Source organism: Tupaia chinensis, unplaced genomic scaffold, assembly GCF_000334495.1.
Source record: "Tupaia chinensis unplaced genomic scaffold, TupChi_1.0 Scaffold145860_1, whole genome shotgun sequence".
NCBI classification, from domain to species: domain Eukaryota; kingdom Metazoa; phylum Chordata; class Mammalia; order Scandentia; family Tupaiidae; genus Tupaia; species Tupaia belangeri.
The window spans coordinates 468,537-485,353 of NW_006205718.1; the positions used below are offsets into that span (position 1 = coordinate 468,537).

The 16,817-nt window shown below is 36.8% G+C and overlaps 1 long non-coding RNA gene across 1 annotated transcript; it reads left to right on the forward strand.

Moving 5' to 3' along the window:
• Positions 1-384: 384 nt before the first annotated feature.
• LOC102472284 (uncharacterized) lies at positions 385-13,098 on the forward strand. Its single transcript, XR_337407.1, has 3 exons — positions 385-486; positions 7,322-7,403; positions 12,983-13,098. It is a non-coding gene; the product is annotated as an uncharacterized LOC102472284 (long non-coding RNA).
• The last annotated feature ends 3,719 nt before the right edge of the window (positions 13,099-16,817 follow it).

The window sequence follows — 16,817 nt, forward strand, 5'->3', positions numbered from 1 at the left end:
TGCCTTTATTGGATTGTAAGAAAATGTTTTAAAATTACAATAGCATGTTATTGACCAGAAAAAGCCCTTCCCTGCTTAAAGCCCTTTAATGGCTTCCAATTGACCTGAACATAAACTGCGAAATATTTTCCCTGGTACACAAGGGCCTCACACTGACTGTTTTATTTCCTTCCCTTCCACATTTTCTCTTCCTTTGCTCCTACCACTGTAGACTTATTTCAATTTCTCCAAAGGACAAAGCTCTCTTACACCAGAGCACCTTCCTCTGGAATAACATTCTTAACTATACACTCTCTTTGCTTAAAAACCCATTATTAGGTCATAAGTCACTGTGGTGCAAAAATCAGCAGCAGGAAGAAAGAGAGCACAAATATCACACCCCGGACTACTTGACAATGCCTTTTGGCTACCCAGGTGTGTTTTGGGACCTTCCCACCCTATGCCATAAACCCCTATGGTGCAGGGGCCAGCAGCAGCAGCGAAAAAGTGAGTAAGTGTAATCCCTCTGTGTCCTTCCAGGCTTCTTGCTACTGCATTTTGCCCAGCCAGTTGAATCTCTCCAACTCAGCCCCATGTACATGTGGTCCTGAGAGATTAAGAAAGAAGCATGCACTTAAGGCTGACTGCATACACCCATCTTCGATTGGAAGATGAGGCCTCTTCCCAAGAACACACCTGAGAAGCAGAGCTCTTCTTCTCCCCAACACTTACAGAATATAAATAAATAAATTAGGAAGAAATGTATAATCCATCAGATAACCAAAAACCAGTGCACATCACAAGAAATATGAAGAAACAAGGAAATATCTCTTCTTCAAGGAAACAGAATAGCTTTTCATCATTCACAGACAAAATAATACAATTCACAGAAATGTCAGAAAAAGAATTCAGAATATTCATAGTGACAAAAATAAATGAGATACAAAAGAAAATAGGCAAGCAATTCTAGGATATGAGGAAGTCTTTCCATAACTTGAAGGAAGAGACACCATAAAAAAAGATCAAATAGAAATTCTGGAGATGAGGAATATAATACAGGAAATCAAAATGACCCTTGAAAGTATTAATGACAGATTAGACCATGTAGAAGATTGAATCTCTGACCTAGAAGACAAATCCTCTGACTCAGATGAAACCACAAAAAAAAATTTAAAAATTATTTTAAAAATGAGGATAAGGGACCAGCAGTTAGCGTAATGGCTCTGTCACTGAACTTCCATATAGTTGATCGCAGTTCGAGTCCCAGAGCCAGTGGCTTAAACACACACCGGGCACACGTGCATGTGTGCCCAAGATCCCGAGAGGAGAATGGAGGAGAAGGGATTGTGGTGTGGCCATCCCTCCTGGGGGGGTTATTTCTTGCTTTCTATTTCTCTATCTCTCTCTTTCTGGTGAGTGCACACGCCCTATAGCAAAAAACTCTCAAAAAAATTTAAAAAAAAGAGGATAACATATGGGAAATATTAGAAACCATTAAATTAAGAAAATCTGAATAATTGGTATTCCAGAAAGTGAAGAATCTAATAAAGGCATAGAAAACCTATTCTATGAAATACTAACAGAAAACTTTCCAAACATAGAGAAATAAAGAAATAGAAAGGACCCCAAATAGGATCAACCTAAGAAGATCTATTCCACAGAACATCAGATTTTCAAAATCAGACAAAGACAAACTGTAAGTGAAGACAAAAAGAATGACACTATATAGTACTAAAAGGGCCAATTCACCAAGAAGGTATAACACTTATAAACATCAATATACCCAACATTGGAGCACACAAATATGTAGAGAAAGACAGCTTGATTTAAAGGGAGAGATAGACCACAACACAATAATTATTGGAGATCTCAACAACTCACTGTCTCCTCTTGGCAGATTATCTAGACAAAAAATAAGCAAAGAGATACAGGATCTAAATCTTATCATCAATTGAATGGACTTGACAGACATCTATAGAACTTTCCATCCAACAACTACAAAATAAACATTTTTTTTCACTTCTGCATGGAACATTTTAGAAGACTGACCACATGAGAGGGCACAAAACAGATCTTTACCAGTTCAAAAATATGGAAACTATATCCAAGATCTTCTCCAACCAGGAGGGAAAAAAATTTGAAATTAACCACAGAAAAATAAACCTCAAAAATATACAGACCCATGGAAACTAAACAATCTACTCCTGAATGACTTTACAACAACTGAAGAAATCAAGACTGAAATCAAAAGATTCTTTGAAACCAACAGTAATGAATACTGAGTTTGCATAACATATGAGGCACAGCAATGGTCATCAAAAGAGGGAAGTTCATAGTAATTAGTGCTCACAAGAAAAAAAATTGGAAGATGGCAAATATACAGCCTAACAACACACCTCAGGGAACTGGAAAGACAACAACAATGAAAATACCACAAGAGAAGAAATAATAAATATTAGAGCAGAAATAAATGAAATAGAGAATAAATGAACTATACAAAAAATAAATTAAACCAGGGGGACCAGCAGTCAGCATAATGGCTATGTCGCTGGACTCCCACGTAGTCGACCGCAGTTCGCGTCCTGGACCCGGTGGCTTAAAACTCACGCCGGGCGCATGTGCGTGCGTGCCCAAGATCCCGAGAGGAGAGTGGAAGAGAAGGGATTGCGGCATGACCATCCCCCCTGGGGGATGATTTCTCGCTTTCTGTCTCTCTGTCTCTCTCTCTCTGTCTGGTGAGCACACACGCCCTATAGCGAAAACCTCTCCAAAAAATAAAAAAATAAAAAATAAAAATAGATTAAACCAAAAGCTGGTTCTTTGCAAAGATAAACAAAATTGACACACTGTTAGCTACACTAATTAAGAACACAGGAAGGAACCAGATAAATCAAATCAGCAGTGAAACATGCAATATTACAACAGATATAACAGAAATACAAACGCTCATGAGAGAATATTAGGAGCAACTATATGCCGACCAACAAAAAATCTTGGATGAGATGGGCACATATAATGTACCAAGATTTAATCTAGAAGAAATATAAAGCCCAAATAGACCCATAACAAGCAATGAGGTTGAATCAATAATAAGTAGTTTCTTAATAAAGAAAACTCCAGGTCCTGATGGCTTCACTTCTGAATTCTACAAAACTTTTAAGGAAGAGCTAATCCTCATTTTACTGAAACTATTTCTAAAGATCCAAAAGCAAAGAACTCTCCCAAATTCACTCTATGAAGCCTCTATCATCCTCAAGTCCAAAAACAGACAAGGATATCATAAAAAAGGAAAACTATAGACAAATATCACTGATAAGTACACATATAAGAATTCTCAACAAGATACTAGCAAATTGTATCCAACAACACATCAAAATACACCACACCAGGTAGGCTTTATTCCAGGGAAGAAAAATGGCTCAATATATGCAAAACAATAAATGTTATACATCCTATTAACTGAAGGAAAGATAAAAAAAAACATGATTATATAAATCAGTGCAGAAAAAGCATTTGATAAAAAATATAACATTACTCCATGATTAAGACTCACAGCAAAATTGGCATAGAAAGGACATTTCTCAGCACAATAAAAGCCATCTATGAAAAGTCATAGCTAACATTATACTGAACGGAGAAAAGCTGAAAACTTTTCCATGAAAAACTGGAACAAGATAAGGTTGCCCACTTTATCCACTCCTTTTTAATATAGAAATCCTAGCCAATATAATCAGACAAGAGAATAAAATGAAAGGCATTCAAGAAATTATCTCTATTTGCAAAAAACATGATTACATACATTAAAAAATAACTCACAAAATATAACTCCTGAGAGTGATAAATAAATACAGTAAAATGACAGGATAAAAAATTAACATATAAAAATAAATAGCATTTCTATACACCAACAATAAACAGACTGAGGCAAAATAAGAGTAAGTAATACCATTTACAATAGCCACAAAAAGTATAAAATCCCTATTTTTATTTTTATTTTATTTATTTTATTTTTTTGGAGAGGTTTGTTGCTATAGGGTGTGTGTGCTCGCCAGACAGACAGAGAAAGACATAGAGACAGAAAGCGAGAAATCACCCCCCAGGGGGGATGGTCACGCCGCAATCCCTTCTCCTCCATTCTCCTCTTGGGATCTTGGGCACACACGCACGCAAGCCTGGCGTGATTTTTAAGCCACCGGGTCCGGGACGCGAACTGCGGTCAACTACGTGGGAGTCCAGCGACATAGCCATTATGCTAACTGCTGGTTCCCTAAAATCCCTATTAATAAACCTAACCAAAGAAGTCAAAGACCTCTACAAGGTAAACTAAGAAAGGCTTAAAAGAGAAATTGAAAATGATACCGATAAGTGGAAACACATTCCTGGTTTGGAAGAATTAATACAATCAAAATGTTGATTCTACCCAAATTAGTTTATAAATTAAATGCAATCCTGATCAAATTACCAGAGAGATTTTTCAGAAATTAAAATTTAAAAATTAAAAATAAATTTTTTTAAATCATAAAATTTGTCTGAAATCATAAAAGGCCCCATATTGCCAAAGCAATACTGCACAAAAAGAATGAAGTGGGCGGCATCTCACTCCCCGAGCAATACTGCACAAAAAGAATGAAATGGAGGCATCTCACTCCCTGACCCCAAAATATATCACAAGGCTATGATAATCAAAGCCTGCATGGTACTGGCACAAAACCAGACATGTATACCAATGAAACAGAATAGAGAAACCAGAAATAAACCCCAAAACACACAGCCAACTGATTTTTGACAAAGGGCACAAGTTAATCCAGTGGGGAAAAGAAAATCTCCTCAACAAATGGTACCAGAAAAAAATGAAAATAGAAACAGGACCCCTAACTCAGAAAAAATGAAAATAGAAACAGGACCCCTAACTCTCACCATTAACAAAAACAAACTCAAATGGATCAAAGATCAAAACATAAAACATCAAACTATAAAACTACTGATGAAAAATACAGGGGAAGTCTTGGAGACATTGAAGGTGGCAAAGACTTTTTAAAAAAGACTCCCAAAGTACAGGCAATAATCTCTTGGAGACATCGAAGGTGGCAAAGACTTTTTTAAAAAGACTCCCAAAGTACAGGCAATAATGGCCAAAATAGGTAAGTAGGATTACATCAGATTAAAAAGCTTCTGTACAGCAAAAGAAAGAATACTTACAGTGAATAGACACCCCTTGGAATGGGAGAACATACTTGCAACTATGCCTCAAATAAGGAACTAATTGCAAGAAAATACAGAGAACTCAAGCAGCTTACCACCACCCAAAAAATCCAATCAAAAGATAGGAAAATGAGCTGAACAGACAACTCTCCAAGGAATATGAACATCCAAAAAGCATATGAAAAAAAATGTTCAGCATCTCTTAATATAAGGGATGCAAATCAAAACCACCTAACCCTACTCAGAATGACTAATATTTAAAAAATAAAGAATAATAAATGCTGGTGAGGCTACAGTGAAAAGCGAACTCTCCTACACTGTTGGTGGGAATGTAAATTAGTACAGCCACTGTAGAGAACAATATGATGGTTCCTCAAAAACCTACAAATAGAACTACCATATGATCTAGCAATTCCATTCCTGGGTATCTGCCCAAAGAATAGAAATACTTTCAGTCAGAAAAAATACTTGCACATCCATGTTTTTTGTGGTACTATTCACAATTGCTAAGACACAGAATCAACCCAAATGTTCAAGAACAGATGAATGAATTGAAAAAAATATGTGGCACTATGGAATACTGCTCAGCCACCAAAAAAAAAAAAAAAAAAAAAAGAAGAGAGTTCCTGGCATTTGATAGAAAGTAGACAAATATGGAGGATTTAATGCTAAGTGAAGGAAGCCAGACTACAAAAGAAAAGCATTGTTATGTCCCCACTTAATATTGACTCATCAGAAAAGTCATGATGCATTTTTAAATAAAAAAATAGAAAAAATACATCATGACTTTTCTGATGACCCAATATATACTGAATGTCTGCACTCTGACAGAAACTGAAAGATTTAAAAGTATAAAACATGTAGAGCAACTCTGGATACTAGAGACAGTGAGGGAGGAGGGTGGGCATTGTGGGGCAGGAGGGATAGAATCAGGGGAAAAAGGAAAAGAAAAAAATTTAACAGGAAGTGTAAAATTTTTGTATTAATGATGATGCATATGGTAATATCTTTGACTGAACTAATATGCAGGATATTTAGGCTGGGAAGATTCCTTTTGTATGCTGCGAAGATGTATAGTGATAAAATGTAAATCAAAACAAAAAATCACACAGTGATAAAATGTAAATCAAAACAAAAAATCAATTTTGCATTGATAACAGAGATACCCAAGACTAGTTATTTATTTTAAAAAATAAATAAAACAGAGGATTATGTGCAAAATTCACAGTTCTGTTGCTTGTAAAGTCCAAAGACATGACAAAATGACAGAAGACAGAACTTTTAGCAGAGCAGAATGGTATATATCCTTGAGTTTTTTTCTCTCTCCTGTTCTGGTTTCATTCCTTCTGCTTGTATATTCACCAGAGCTCAATCAGGGGGACCCCACCCTGGTGATCTTACCACACCCAAAGGCAACATGTTGGAACACCACAAAGTGACTAAGTTTTTATCTAACATTTTTATAATACAACCAAGTCCCAACACACGAATTGGAAGGTGGAAGAGGAGGCATTCATATTATAGCAGATTACTTCTCAGGTTTTATTAAAGTCATTTTGTCAGGAAGCACTTTTATGAATGCCTAGACTAGAGGTTCTCAAACTTAGGTATGAATCACAATCTTCTGGAGGGCTCTCCAATTCATCAAGTCTTAATGGCCTGAATGTCAGCATGCCTACCCAGTTCCCAAATGATACTGCTGCCACTCTAGGGACCACAATTTGAGAACCACTGACCTAGACCAAGTGGCCTCCATTATTTCTCCTCTTCACCAGACTAACTTCTATGAGGAAAGAGGTGTGACTGAACACATGAAAACAAGTATCTCACATTTTTATGGCACGTTAGTGTCACCAAAGCACCTTCATACCTATTGTCCTGTTTAATATTTAAAACAACACTCAGAGAAGGCAGAGGTTGCTCTCATTCTAGAGGTGGACCAGCTGGGATTTGGAATGTTCAAGGGACTGGTTAAAAAAGGCCAGACAGGCAGTAGAATGAGAGATAGAATCTGCATCTTATTATATTTTAGCCCAAGAGAACTTTCATATTATTACTCAATTCTGGCCATATCTGCCTGCAGGGGAAGATAGAGAACAGACTAAAAATTCTTATCGATTTTTCTCTTCCATTCCCTTAGGTGTCTGCATAGGAATAAGAAATTCAGCCCCTTCTGTAGCATTTATCCCATGACCTGTGGCACAAAGTTTGATTCCTTGGAGGTAGGTGTGCTAAGTAAGGTTGCTAAGTTAGCAATGGACCAATAAACCATATAACTTTTTACCTTTGCATGGCACTGCAGCCTTCCCCCCAGGTGATAGTCTTACAGCAGAGGACAGAATCAGTGTAGAGGCTGTGAGCCTTCTCCTCTGCAATAAAATCTTTATGGCCCTTCTCAATCTCTACAGACTCAAAAAACAGGCTGGCATCCCCATTCACCATCACCTACCAAGATGGGCCATACCTGCCAGACTAGGAGGATAAGAGCTGCTTTTGATACACTTGGAGATGTGGGGACGGTCTCTCTATGCTATAGGACAAATCCTAGCTGTAGGGATCAGAATTGGACATGCAGCTCTGCTCATCAGAAAATTCTAACAGTTTGGAATTCTCTAATAATATTCTCCCTGTCTTAAGCCACTCAGTTACAATTCCTGATGGCATACAACCTAATATGTATGTTTGACAGCTGCAATGGAATGTCCCTTCAAAACTGGTACAATGAAGACTAAATCCCCAATGTGATGATATTAGGAGGTGGGGCTTTTGGGAGGTAATTAGATCATGAGGATGGAGCACTCATGAATGGGAGATCAGTGCCTTATAAAAGAATGAAGAGATAGAGCTCTTTTTCTATTCTTTGTCATATTAGGATACAATGAGAAGACAGCCATCTGCTAACCAGAAAGTGAACCCTCACAAGACACTAGATCCGCTGGCACCTTTATCTTGGATGTCTCAGTCTCCAGAACTGAGAAATAAATACTTGCTGTTAAAGATACACAATCTATGATATTTTTGTTATAGTAGTCCAAACCTATTAAGTACTATAACTGAAGAACAATACAGATAAAGTCATTAACTGGTAGCCACTACTATTATTATTAAATGGGAATAGAACACAACCTTTATTGATTTAGGTTTTAAGTACCACTAATATAGTTGCCAATTTTAAATTTATATCTCCACAATCTGTTTGATCTCTCCCTTTGGCTATATCACAGACATCTCAAATCTAACATTTCTAGAGCTGAACTCTGTTTCTCCCCCAAATCAGTCTTTTGCATCTTAGTACATAACATGTTGATTCTTATTACTCAAACCAAGCATCCAGGCTTCTTTCTTAATTCTTGACTGTCTCTTACCTGGTTACCCAACCTATCTGCAAGTCCTGTTGATTCTGACAGCACACATGCTCCTAGACCAATTCACCCACCTGGTTTTCCCTACTCCTACCACATCAGTCCAGACCCCATCATTGCTACCCTAGACTTCTACAGCAGCCTCTCAACAAGCCTCTCAGTGTCTGCCTATTCTCTCTTCCCCATCCATTCCCCACTCTGCCTCCTGAGTAGTCTTCTAATAGGTAAGTCAAATCATGCTATCTGCCCACTTAAGCCTATTCAAAGGCTTTCAATCACCCTTGAAATGAAAACTAAACTCATTCTGATGGCCTGAGAGTCTTGGAAAACATATTCCTTGTCTGATTCTCTGGCTCCCCTACCTTCCCCTTTCCTCCTTAAGTTCTCCCCTCACTTGAGGTTCTTCCTTCATTCAGACTTGCCAAGCCCTTCCCCATCTCCCAGCCTTTACATTTACTGTTCCCTTTTCCAAGAATATTCCTTCTTTATCCCATTCCCCGCTACCCTGCACAAGAGGGGGTTTATTCCATTTTCACTGGTCAATTTAACTATCATCTCTTCAAAGAAACCTTCACTATCTACACTATCTATATTAACAATCCCTGTATTCTCTTTTATGTATTTTTTATGAATTAATATAATTTAATAAGTCAACCATCCATGTTGGAGGTTTAGCTTGTTTTCAACTTTAAGATGAAATATGGGATTAAACATTCTGGCATTTAAACTTTTGTGCATCTTACAATTATTTCCTTCTACTTGTAAATCCATCAGAACTCAATCATAAGGAGTTAGAATATTAGAATAAGTATAATATCCTAATAAATAAGTATACTAATAAATATATTAGAATAAATCTCTAATATTTGCATTTACTTTTTATTCAATACATACTTATATAGCACATCCTCTGTAATAGACAATATTCCAAATGCTTTACAAATATTAATTCATTGATGTATGGGCATGTTTTGTAACTTAACACATTTGTTTGTTTGTTTATTATGAGGGAGAGAGAGAAAGAGAAGGAGACAGAAATAGGCACTTATGTCAAAATCTGGCCATATTGTGATCCTCGCGCCCTCACTTCCCAGTCAGCCAGGACCACAAGTGTGCATTACCATGCCAGCCCATCTTATTAATAGGTTGATCTGGGGACTGAAGCCCAGGCCTCCCATGCAGCCTTATTCCTGTGCACTGGCATCCTCTTGTTCCTAACACTGCTGCTAGGGCTGTTTATTTATTTGCTTTATTGTGGTAAGACACATAATATAAAATCTACCCTCTTTTTTCCCCTTTATTTTTATTTGTTTATTGGGAGCCATGCTCTTTTCTATTTTTATTTTTTATGAGAGATTTTCGTTAGAGGGGACATGCACTCACTGGAGAGACAAAAAGCAAGAAATCATTCCCCCGGGGGGATGGTCACACAATTCCTTCTCCTCCAGTCTCCTCTTGGGATTTTGGGCACACATGCACCTGCACCTGGCGTGAGTTTTAAGCTGCTGCATCTTGGAGTCAATCCATGGTGGACTACATGGGAGTCCAGCGCTGATTCTGAGATCCATGCTCTTGACAAACTTTTAAGTTCCCAATACAGCATTGTATCTGAGCCTTTTCTTGGTCTGTCTTCTCCATTAAACTGTGAAATCCAAGAAGGTGGGAACAACATCTAGCAAACAGTGTAACCCACTGTAATCTTGGTTCATGGTACAGGGCTGCAAATAGAGGGGCTTAACTATTTATTTAGTGAACCAGTGGAGAGGTAGGTACCTTGACCCTTCACATACATTACATTATTTAATGTTCACAGCCACCCTACGACTATATTATTAGTGTTCCCTTTCTATGACTCATAGGTTACACCAAGGCTTGTAGATTAAGAGACTTACATGTGTGTGTGACTCTTGAATCCATGACACTCCCCACGTGTGTGTGACTACTGAGCTCATGGCCCTCCCACTGCAGGATTCTGATGCTCAGATTTACAAGTGACCCCTCTCTTTATGTAGTACCATGCTCATTTCTTGAAAATGACACAAGAAATATTATCTCCTTCTTCCTCCTACCAAGAGATTGCTGCCTCATATCCTAGGGGATATGGAAATGTAAAGATGAGAACCTTGATTAACAGGCCCATAAATAACCTTTAATTAATTGGTCAATATTCAAGAATTACACCCTTGAACTTTAGGGAAAATTAACAGAAGAGCTCCTAAAAATTAATTAGTAGGAATCAACACACTGACAGAAATCTCTGGGCCTTTCTTAAACAAGTGGATACAGGAATTTAAAAGTACTGGTTCTTTCATTAGAGACATAAAGTCAGATAAACTTGGACAGATGGACACCATTCCCATTTGGTCCTAGTAAGATCATGGCTTTCAGGATCCAAGAACAATCCTGATCAAAACTTACTTTTGCATAGTCTTTCCATTTCTTCAATTATTTAGTTGTTTATTTCCCTGTAATTTGCTCTGTATATAGACTCATCAAATTTTAAAACCAAAAAGTACCCTAAAGATCATGTTTTGTTTCTTTAGTATGTGACCCCATTAATTCCAATGACATTAATTTGAAATTCATGATAATTACATAAACATTGAGTGGTACTGTGGCTCCTTCTAGTTGAAATATGCATATTCTCTTTACTGATATGCTGTCTCTTCTTAATAAGCATGTGAGGTGACTGCCTGAATAATGTATTGAGGGTCTCTGAGAAACAAAGGAGAAAAACAAATGATGTAGAGCTATGGGTAGGATTATACCTCTAGTTTTAGAAAAGCCTGGGGTTTAATTTTGACTCTATCACTTTCCAACATGTGGCCTTGGGTAAGTAACTTCAGACCCTGGCTCTCTCATCTGCAAAGTAAGAAATAATAATAGTGCCTTTATCGTAGAGTTGTCATGAGGACTAAAAGTGAATATTGCATGTAAAGAGCTCAATGCAGAATGTAGCATATAGTAAGTGCTGAGTAAAACTTTCAGAGCTACTATTAGTCATATAAGTAGTCATAGTAAAAGTACCTACTATGTACCAAGTATTTTTACATAAATGGCCTCATTTACGTATCATTTTAACTTTTTAAAAATGCTTACCTATTCTTTTCTTGAGAAAGAGACAGAGAAAGAGAGAGAGCATCTTCAGAAGGATCTCACACTGCCATCTACTTTCCCCTTAAGCCTTTTTAGTCAGCCAGGATCATGGGCGCGTGCACACACACACACACACACACACACACACACACACACGCCTGGTATGTACAGGTCAAACCAGAAACCAAATGCCTATTTTCCATCAGACTTTCAGCATTGCAGAGCATTGTGTTACCTCTCCACCACAGCTGGGCCCTCACTTAAATATTTTGAGATAAGTTTTTCATGTGAGAAAACTAATTACGAGGTTTAGTTAGTAATTCACTTGAAGTTATGATGTTAAGAGGTGCAGGAACAGATTTTCGAACCTAGATCTAAGTAACTCCACAGTCAGGCTACTTTCACCAAATTGTACCTCTGAGAAAGACACATATGTAGGTCAAGTGGTGCTATCCTCTGTCTATCTTTGATGTGCACAAAATGGCTGAAAGGGTGAGAAAGAGCAACACCAAGAAGACAGGATTTCAATCAGTGGAGAAGCGTTATAGGTGAAGGAGAAAAAAAATGGGCTTTGTGTCACTCCAGAGGTTAAACTTTGTGTGGACTCGCACTGAGAAAGAATCTCTAACAAACAAAGTTCCTCAGTTAAATGGAGTGCTGAATTAGATGACCTCACAGTCTTTTCTGCCTCTATGTTTCTGTTAGAAGTTACACCACAGTACTTTGTTTTATCTTTTAGCCAAGCAGCCTTAGCTGTTCACCATTTGTGTATTAGTCAGGGAATGGCAGGAGAGGGTAGAATTTAGCAAGAGACTCTTACAGGACTCTGACCTAGAGGTAGAAAACATCCAAAAGGGGTAAATGTGCCTGTCTATAGAATTAGAATTGGTTTCAAATTTACTTACTTTGTTTACAAGTTAGCCATACTGTAGAAGGTGTCATGTACATTTTGCTGGTGATGCTAAGCTTTTGGATATCAAATTTCAATAGGAAGAAAACACAGTCTTCTAGAGACTGCATGAGTGGGTAGAGAAAAGTGGCAGAGGAGTGTTCTGAAACTTAAAGGATTCAGAGATCTGAGGTCTCAGTTAAGACCCAGGGAATTCACCTGGGAGTCTTTCTCAGACTGGACCCCAGAAGATTCTGCTGTCAAAAATGTTTGAAAGAAGGAAAAAGGAGAAAGAGGAAAAATAAAATTCAAATAAACATTCTGTACCAAATTGTGATGTCGTCATCCTTGACTGTGGCTGAAAGTGGTTCTGATCCCACAGGTGAGTGCCCAGATAAGAGCAGCTTAAACAAAGGAACAATGATGCTAGACTCAAATTATTGTTTTTTTTCAGTCCACAGACAACAGCACCAAGACGGGATGACTGAAACCCACCACATCATGAAACTAAGAGTAAAGAGAAAGCTGGAGATGCTAGTTGTACTTTTGGAAAGTAAATGGAAACATACTCTCATTAAGCAAACAAAAATCTCATGAATTCTATTACTCCCAAGAGGCAGAATTGGCTGAAAGAATAAATGGTTCAGTTCAACAAATACCATGAATTGTTAGAACTAAAAGAGTTAACTTTTTAAATTGACCTTGTTTATCTTGCAGTAAATGTAGATTCATGTGCGGTTGAAAGAAATAGTACGGAGAGATCCTGTGGTGTCTCTTTTACCCAGTTTTCCCCATTGGTAACATCGTGCACAACTGTAGTGCAATAGCAGAACCAAGATGTCAATATTAATACAATCCAATGACCTTATTCGGATTTCTCTAGTTTTACTTGTACTTGTGTGTGTGTGTACACTCATGTGTGTATGTTTAGTTTTATGCAATTTTATCACATGCAAGTTTCTGGAACCACCACCACAGTCAAGAGAACATTTCCATCACCACAAGGATCCTTCATATTGTCTTTATATAGCTATACCCATCTCCTTCTTACCTTCATTCCCAACACCCAGGAACCACTAACCTATTCTCCAACTCTGTAATTTTGTCATCTTAATAATGTTATATAAATGGAATCATACGTGCTTTAACATTCTGTAGATAACAGCACACAATAAAGGATGAGGAACATCCCTTGAGGAGATAATTGAGATCCAAAAGTTGAATTACCTCCTCTTGCAAAGTATCTTTTATGTTCTAACAGTGGGCTACACAATGAGTCTGACACAGTTGAGCTTTCTAATATTCTCAGGAAATGGCTACTTTGTCCTATTTAATGATTTGAGTAGGCAGGGCAGGATACAGAGGAGAAGCTGGGACTATAAATTGAGTTCGTTCCACTGGAGGGGATATGTATTGGGGACAGAACCCCTCTCACAGATGTGGCTATGCAGTGTCTGAAAAATCAGGCTCAGATAGTAGTTGCTCCGCAAGTGGTCAGATCTAAAATAGGAGTCAAGCCAGGTCTGAAAGAAAAGACTTAAGAGTTGAAATTAGCCTCTGTTGTCACTTGAGAGCTAGACCTCTGTACAAGTGATGTATAGAGAAAACTACAACAGGGTGAGAACACTGAAAACAAGCCATTCTCACAAATTTAATAATGACTTTAACTTCACTGATAATGCATTACAACATCAAGAGATGGCTCTAAGTAAATGGAAGGCTCAGGACCAGGCAACAGGAATTCAGTGAGGAGGCCACAGCAAAACAGAGATAGAAAAATAGAACCTGAATTAAAATAATGGCAGAGCAAGGTAATCACTTATGGAATAAGTAAGTAAGTAAATAAATAAATAAATAAATAAATAAAAACTCATGAGTGATTGGAAGTGGAGGAGAAAGAGAAGGAAAGGTATACATGCACTCCAAATTTCTAGGCTGAGTAAATAGGAAACAGGAGAAGGTTAGGGGAAGAAAAGCAAGTTTGGTCATTTTGGGGATTGAGTTGCTGAAAGAACTTCTAGAAAAAGACTCAAATAAATAAAACCAGAAATGAAAGTGAAGACATCATGAATGATATCACAGAAATACAAAGGATCATGAGACATTATTATGAACAATACACAAAAAAATTGAGTCACCTAGAAGAAATAAATTCCTAGAAACACAACTTACCACAACTGAATTATGAAGAAATATAAAGCCTGAACAAGTAAAGATTATAAAGATTGAATAAGTACATTAAAATCTCTCATCAAAGAAAAGTCTAGGACTTGATGGGTTTAATACTGAATTCCACCAAACATTTAAAGAATAATACTAGTTTTCTAAAACTCTTCCAAAAAAAATTGAAACACAGGAAAAACTTCCAAACCCATTAACAAGGCCAGCATTACTGTGATTCCAAAGCCAGACAAAGACTCTACAACAAAAGAAAAATATGGGCCAATATTCCTTATAAACATATATCCAAAAACTCTCAGCAAAATACTGGTAAATCAAATGAATAGCACAATAAAAGTATCCTACACCAGGTTAAGCAAAGTTTATCCCTGGGATGCAAGGGTGGCTTAACATATGTAAATTAAAAAAATGCAATATGCCACATGAGCAGAACAAAAATTAAAAACCATGTGATCATTTCACTAAAAGCAGAAAAAAGCATTTGACAAAATTCAACATTCTTCATGATAAAAATTTGCAACAAATTAAGTACAGAAGGAATATACCTAACATAAAAATGTCATATATAACAAATTCAAAAAAACTATCATATTGGACTGTGAAAAGCTGAAAACTAAGATTAGAAGCAATAAAATGATGACCAATCTTTATTCAACATACAAGGGAAATTCAAAAAGTTTGTGGAAATGGAATTAAAGTTTATTTTGGTGCAAGAAAAATTTTGAAATACATGTATACTTTTTTCATCATACACATTTTTCCATAAACTTATTGAGGACCTCCTCACAGTAGTGGAAGTCTTAGCTCAAAATACTATGCAAGGAAAAAACTTAAAGAATTCTAAAGAGGAAAGTAAAAAGTTACATTATCACTTTTCATAAATGACATGATCTTATATATAGAAAATACTAAAGACTCTACCAAATATTTTAAAAAACAACAGAGGAATTCAGTAAAGTTGTAGGATACAATTATCAGTATCATTCCTTTATTTTTCTTTTTATTAAAAAATGCCATAGGGCACATGCATGGTTAGGCCATGAGAGATCCAGCCACCTTAACCACCACACCACAGGTTGGCCCAAATCAGTATCATTTCTATACACTAACAATGAACAATTAGACCAGCTCCATAACCTAGTGGGACAGGATGGAAAAATGGAGAAAGAATTGCAGCATGACCACACCCCCATTGAAGAGTAATTCCCCCCTCTCTCTCTCTCTTTCTATCTCTCTCTCTCTCTTCCTCTCTCTCTGGTGAGTATACATTCCCTCTAGCAATTAAAAAACATTAACTATCTTAAAAAGAAATTAAGAAAACAATCTCACTTACAATAGTATCAAAACCAAAATAAAACATTTAGGAGTAAATTTAACCAAAGAGGTGAAAGATCTGCACACTGAAAATTATAAAATGTTGATGAAAAAAATTGAAGAAGACATACGTAAGCGGAAAGATAGCTTCTGTTTATGGATTGAAAGAACTGTACTGTTAAAATGTTCTTACTACCCAGAGTAGCTACAGATTTAAAGCTATCTCTATCAAAATTCTAACAACATTTTTCACAGAAATAGAAAAAACGATACTAAAGTTCATACAGAACCACTAATGACTCTAAATAGCCAAGTAATTTTGAGCAAAAACAATAAAAGTGGAGGCATCATATGACGTAATCTCAAAATCTATTAGATACCTGTACAAATCAAAACAGTGTGGTACTGGCACACAAACAGGCATATAGATTAATGAAACAAAAAAGAGAACCCAAAAATAAATACATACATTTACAACAAACTGATCTTTGACAAAAGTACTAAGAATATGCATTAGGGAAATACAGTCTCTTCATTCACTGGTACTGGTAAAACTGGCTAACCATAAGCAAAGAGATGAAACTGGACCCTTATCTTGTACCATATACAAAAATATGGATTAAAGACTTAAACACAAGATGAAATTGTAAAACCAATAGGAGAAAACAAAGGGGTTATTGACATTTGTCTGGGCAAACATTTTTTGATTATTCCTAAAAGCACAGGAAACAAAACCAAAAATAGACAAATGGAATGACACTAAACTAAAAAGCACAGTAAAGGCAATAATGAAC